Genomic DNA, 7,511 nt, shown 5'->3' on the forward strand with positions numbered 1-7,511 from the left:
CTTTAGTAGCTTTCTTGAACATATGATCTAACATACCTATGGACACGCTAAAACTTATTTTGTTTTCATTATTATAGCCACCAATATCTAAATGTTTACATACACAATCAAATATAGGTTTGTAAGATAATATTTCCTTAACACTAGTCATATTCACCTGTTCGTTTTTATTCTTATATTTTTAAAATTTATTTCATTTTTGGTTTTCTATATAATAAATATGGAGAAACATTTTGATTTATTACATGATAGATTTAAACTAATTCATGGAGATCTTAAACTCTTAGCAGCACTACTAGAGAAGCAAGCACTGTTAATAGAGAAGCAAATACTGTTAAAGGAAAAAGAATTATTAATAACAGAACAAAAAACACGTGATTTGAGTAGTGATGAATACGAATATGATAGTGATGATTATAGCGATGGGTAAGTTTACAAAAATGATTCAGTTTTAAAAATGTGTATATGTAACTATGATGGGTCTTCTAATGAAAGCTCTACAGTAACACATCAAGGAAACATATGTAAGCAATGGCAGGCGCATGCAAATGTTTCAATGATGTGTTAGAAAAATGAATGAAAATGATTTTAAAAAATTTTGGTGTAGATAAAAATTGAAGAGTGATAAAGATTTTCTATATAATAAATAAGATGAGTAATTATAATAAATTTACTGTAATAGAGTTAAGACGACAATGTAAAGAAAAGGGAATCAAAAGATATTCCCGATTACGAAAACATGAACTAATAAACCTTCTTAAACAACATGACGATAAACAAAGCAGAAGACAGATTAGAAATATATTCCCATTTAAACAAGAAGTATTTGAAGAACCGAGACCAACAAGTATACCAATTAAGATAGAATTAGAAGAAACAGCACTTAAGAAGCGTTTACAAACTATTAAAGTTGAAAATATAGGAGGATATAAAGATCCAATAAAATTTTTAAATACAAGTGGAAGAGTTGCTATTAACAAAATCAAAGAGGAATTAAAATTTCACCCTTTTAAAGTTAACCTTGTTTTCATTTGTGATTATATAAAAGATAAAGAAATACAAGAGCGCAATTTCAAAACATCTAACGAGAGAATATTAGAATCAACTGACTTAGATGAATATATATCCCATGTCAAACAAAAGCTTCGTAGAGAAATGGAAGAATTTGAACGTAGAGGATCAGGATGGACTTTACATCAAATTAAATACTTACAAATCAAATTAAACAAATATGTACCATTAGGAGCTTCTTCCTATATAGAACTTCCTAAACCAATTAAAAGTAAAAAAGCAGTGATTAATATTAAAAATGAAGACAATAAATGTTTCTTATACGCTATTGCAAGTTATTTAAATCCAGTTGAAATACATCCTGAAAGACCTTCGCATTATAAAAGGATTATTAAAAAATTACAAAAGAAATATTGTAATGATATTGAATTTCCTGTACAATTAAAAGTTATAGTTAAGTTTGAAAGAAGAAGTAACATTTCAATTAATGTGTATAGCTATGATAAAAATTTTAAGATCTACCCACTTCAAATCACAAAAAATTAAGCAGGAAACTCATATTAATTTATTATATGTAAAAGATGGAAAGAACAATCATTTTTGTCAGATAAAAAACTTGTCAAGACTAATAAGATGTCAGGTAACAAAACACGAGGAGAAACTATACTTCTGCGACAGATGTTTAACGAGGCACTTTCGAAATGAGAAACAGTTACAAAACCATGAGCTATATTGTAAATAGCATGAGGTTGTTAGAATAGAACTTCCTAAATCATATGACAATTAAATAGAGTTTCAAAACTATAATCGATCATTAAGAACTCCATTTGTGATAATTGCTGACTTTGAATGTATGTTATGTAAGTTAAAAATAGAGCATAATTGTAGTAAAACAGTAAAATATCAAAAACATGAGCCAATGAGTTTTTGTTACTATGTCAAATATTCAAACGGAAACTATAAAACCCCTGTTAGTTATATAGGTCCAGATGCTGCAAAAGTATTTATTGAAATGTTACAGAAAGAAGCAATAGAAATTATGAAAATATATAAAAGGATAGTTAATATGAACCCGCTTACCGAGGAGGAAATAGAAGCTTATAACAGATCGGATACTTGTCATATATGTGAGAAAAACTTGAATGACTTACCACCAGCCGTCGAGAAAAAAATAAATATATTAAAGAAGAAAATACGGTTCTACGGGGATAAAGATGATATGAGTGAAAAAATAAAAGAATAGAAATATGAATTAAAAAATGTTTGTATAAGATAAATAAAAATAAAGCAAAAGTAAGAGATCATGATCATTTAACTGGAAAGTTTAGAGGTGCAGCTCACAGTTATTGCAAATTTAAACTATAAAAATCCTAATTTTGTTCCAGTATTTCTTCAGAACTTAACTGGCTATGATACGCATTTCTTCATTAGGGAGTTAGCTTATGATACACAAAAAATTAAACTGATCTCAAATAATGAAGAAAGGTACATAGCATATGAAAAATATATAAAAGCAGGACCAAAAGATGGAATAAATTTAAGATTTGTTGATTCATTTAGATTTATGTCAAAGAGTTTAGTAGAATTAACTAGTAATTTAAAACCAGAACAATTTCGAGAAACATTAAAGTTTTTCCCGATTGATAAACTTGATCTAGTTACTACTTAAGATGATTATCCATATGGGTTTGTTGATTCACCTGAAAAATTGAAAGAACCTGTTCCATTATCTCCAGACAAATTTACAAACAGATTAACAGGAGAAAAAATGAGTCCTGAACGTCATAAGCTTCACGTACAAGTTTGAAAAGAATTCGATCTAAAGTTAATGGAGGACTTAACTGAACATTATAACAAAACAGATGCCCTTCAATTAGCAGATATATTTGAAAACTTTAGAGATGTATGTTTAAAGGCATATGGATTAGATCCTGCATGGTATTATACAGCACCTGGCTTATCGTGGGATGCAATGTTAAAGATGACTAAAATTAACTTAGAAATGTTAACTGATTATGATAAAATACTAATATTGGAAAAAAGGTATAAGAGGAGGAATCTTACAGTGCAGTAAAAGATATGTAAAAGCAAATAACAAATACATGAAGAATTATAATAAAAATGAGAGTTCAACATATTTAACATACCTAGATGCAAATAACTTGTATGGATGGGCGATGAGTCAATACATGCCCTATAAAGATTTTAAGTAGGTTAAACCTTACATAGATATAATGAACATTCCAGATGACTCAGAAACTGGTTACATATTAGAAGTAGATTTAGAATATCCGAAGTATTTACACAACAAACATTCTGATTTACCATTAGCTCCAGAAAATATGTGTCCACCAAAATCTAAACAATCAAAACTATTAACAACACTTTACAATAAGGAAAGATATGTAATTCACTATAGGAACTTAAAACTATATATTTCGCTTGGAATGAAATTAAAGAAAGTGCATAGAGTATTAGAATTCAAGCAATCAGACTGGTTAAAGAAATACAATGATTTAAATACAAATATGAGAACGCAAGCTAAAAATGAGTTTGAAAAAGATTTTTATAAGCTCATGAATAACTCAGTATTCGAAAAAACGATGGAAAATATCCGAAAGAGACAACCCATACAATTAGAATGTGATCCTGAAAGAGTAGAAAAATTAATTGCAAAACCAAATTTTGATTACAGAACAATATTTACAGAAAATTTGTGTGCTATACATATGAAAAAAGAACGATTGACGTTTAATAAGCCCATATATGTTGGTATGAGTTGCAAGGAAAAAAATATATTAAAAATAAATAAGAAGGTGGGTATTATAATAATAATAATTTTTATTACTGTTACTGACCGTACCTCGCTCGGGAGATGGTAATTATGTTAGGCAACCCGCCTTACAAACAATCTCAATTAATCAACTCAAAATCAGGAGTAACTGCTCCAAATCCCTTGCATATATTTAAAAGGTGTATAATGAAGATATTATACAAATGCTAATATCCTATTAACCCAGAGGATATCAGTTTCTGGCTGTGTCTAGGGGTATAAAATTTGATCGAATGAAAATTACCTACGGGAACATATCCTGTTAATAAAAGCCTTATATCCTTTCCTCTCTATGCTTTATTTATAAAAGAAAAATCTTCGGGCTTAATTTTGAATCATATAATAATACTAATAATATATATGTATACCCACGATATTAAAATTTTAAATATATACAAGCAAGAGGCATAAAGTGACTCTTGCATATGCACACCCAAAAAAATTAAAATTAAAATTAAAAGCACTTGGCTTAAATTTATTTCTCAGAACCTTTGAAAGTTCAGAGTCTCGTTCAGTCCACGTTCTGAGAATCGAGAAAATTCTAAATTTCGTTCACTTAAACACACACAATAACACTAAATTTTTAAATATTGAAATCTAAACTGTGTAATCTTTATCACAAAAGTCTTCAGTCACTTTCAGTTCACTTCTCTTAATACACAACATAATCACTGAGCACAAAAAAGATTTAAAAAATAAAAAATATATATATATCGGGCATTAAAGCCTGTAATTCGCAGTTCACAGTCTCGTACAGTCACTTGTTTTTTCACCATCTCGCACTAGAGAACAGACACTTGCGTCTTACAATTGAAGACGTCTCTTTACACCCTTATTTCCTACTTTACCTGTATCTAGGAAATGTATGTCCTTCCCTGGAGTTTTCGGCAATTCTTCATAGAGACTTTGATCTTCTGGATTGAGATTCAGGAAATCGCTTTCATCTTCTTCCAGGTCTGCCTTGCTTGTAGAAGGGCGATTGATATCCACATTCTGTGCTTCACTAATTTTTCCCACTAGCTCTAATCTATTAGCTGAAGTATTATCGTCGTCGGACTTTGTCTCAGCCTTTTCCTCGCATAAATCTGCCAGAGTCTTATCGACAAATTGCAACTTACTTTTCTTTTGAGAATTAAAATGCACATTGTTCATACGGCGTTTTTCTCTTCGCTTATTGTTGCGTCTAGAGTCGACATGACACAGAAGTTGTAAACTTTCTGGCTGTTCCGGATTTGGTCTAGCAGCCACATATACTGATCTCGTAGACTTTCCTCTCGAAGTATTCATATTGGGACTTTACGTGCAGTCAGAACGAAACTACTTCTTTGCTGACTGGAGCTAAACTAAAGCTAAAGAAAGAAAAAAAGAAAGAAACTGACTTCTGAGACCTCACTATGGTCAGAGAAACAGTTATACTACTGTGTCAGTAGGGTACCTAATTTTCCCCCCTCCTTTTGATTTTTCTTCCTTCTGGGAGAGCTCATGAATGAATTCTTCTTTCAGCTCCGGAATGTGGCGGCAGAAGTTCGGAGGTACAACGAAGGGTTTGAACATATCGGCATTAGACTTCACTTCCTTGCCCGTCCATATGTTCTTAATTATATATGTATTTGCAGCTACCTGTCTCTGAATAGACCATGGACCGCTGTAAGGGTTTAGAAGAGAAGATGAAATTTTCTGCGTAGGCTCAGATATCCGAATAACTCTAAGCCAAACACGCTCTCCAATTGTAAAAGGATTTTTTCTTCTCCCCTTATCATAAACTTTCTTATATTGATTATGGTGTTTTCTCTGAATTTCATTTGCCCTATCCAGAGCAATTTGCATCCTCTTACTAATTTCTTAAACATAATTGGAATATGTTTCCGCTTCATTTTGTTCCGTCAAATCTATTTATTGATCTCTTCTTTGCCTCAGGCCTATTAAGCAAAGGATGCGTGAAATCTCTCCCGAAATGAATCTTGAATGGCATGTAGCCCGTAGATTTACTTACTCTTGAATTTAGTGCAAACTCAATCAGCTTTATATCCTTACTCCAATTTTCATGGTGCTTGTTATATAGGCCCAATAGAGTTTTTGACATCTTTTATGGCCTTTTCAGCTCGGTTTGATTTCGCTCTATAACAGCTGATATTCGAATATTTCACACCAAGTGCCTTTAAAGTTTCTCGCCAGACTTTTGAAGTAAAGATTGAGTGATTGTCACTAATCAGCTTAAAATAATAACCGAACTCTGAGGAAAAATTGATGATACAGTTTATCATTATTTTCGAAGTGAGTCTCCTAACAGGATAGAGCTTCACTAGCCTGGAAAAGGCATCCACCATTACTAGGCAATATCTGTATCCCTCCTTGCTACATGTTAGGGGCCCAAGGTTATCTATGTAAACGGCAATGTTCGGGCGCTCTACTAAGCTACTTTGTAATTCCCCAAACTTAGTATTAATATTCTCCTTGAACACTGTACATGGGATGCAACTCCTCACAAAATATTGAACATCCTTTCGCATGTTCGTCCAAAAATAGTGCATCCTAAGCTTTCTGTATGTTTCTAAAAACGATGGATGACCAGACTCCTTTGCAATGTGCGCGCTGTAACAAGCAGAAGCCCTGAGAATTTGCGGTAACCAAATCACGTCGTTCTCCTCGCCTTGAAAATTTGTACGGCGCATGAGGATACCACCATCCGAGAAATATGTTACATTATCTAGTTTTCTAAATCTTTCTCGTGTATTCTTGGAGGAAATCTTAGTTTCATTAAGCTTAAATATGACTAACTTGTTCAGAAAAGGGTCAGATCTCTGATATTCTTTTATCTTCTTTAAATCATTTAGATCGATCAAAATACCTTCTTTATCCCCACGATCTTCTGATTCTCCAGTAAGCATACAATAAGGAAGTTCTGCTAAAAGCTTTCTTTTATCCGAGACTGAAATATTTATCTCGCTTAGACTCGGCGAGTTTTTCTGTCTCTTCTCACGCTTCAATTTTTTCTTAATTTCCTTCATAGCCTTACTTCTATCAAAATCAACAATTAATAAGTAATTCGAGGGAAAATCCTTAATGTCTATTACTCCTTTATCTTCCGTATGTACTTTAATAAAACCATTGTCTTCTCCTTCTATTGGAAGATTCTCTTCTGCCTGTTCTGAACCCATAAATTCTGGACCTTCTGTATATCCACTCTCTATTCTGGATAGATAGTCTACAGCTTGGCTCTTGCCACTCCGAAAATGTAAAACTACGGGAAAACGGAGTATACGGGTGGCCCAACGCTGAACTAATGCAGGACACTTCGTTGATTTAATTAACGAAATTATTCCCTTATTGTCTGTATATACGTGTATAATCGGAGCGTGAATCAAATAGACTTCAAATTTTTCTAATCCAGTAACAATTGACAAAAGCTCTAAATACGTTGAACTATAGTTTTGTTGTGAGAGAGAAAGACGACGGGACCCATAGGCAACAACAGACATTTTCCCTTCTTCGTCTTTCTGACAGAGTGTGTACCCACTCGCCACTTTGGACCCATCGGTAAATAAGTGGTAAGGCTCATTAAGTTTCGGAAACAAAAGTTTCGGATCTTCCGCCAACGCTTTCTTCAATTGCGCCAGAGCATCGTCGTGCTGTTTCTCCCATTTAAATTTTACGCCGTTTTTTAGCA

The sequence above is a fragment of the Thermobia domestica genome, chromosome 6, assembly GCF_964235325.1.
Source record: "Thermobia domestica chromosome 6, izTheDome1.hap1.1, whole genome shotgun sequence".
NCBI classification, from domain to species: Eukaryota; Metazoa; Arthropoda; class Insecta; order Zygentoma; family Lepismatidae; genus Thermobia; species Thermobia domestica.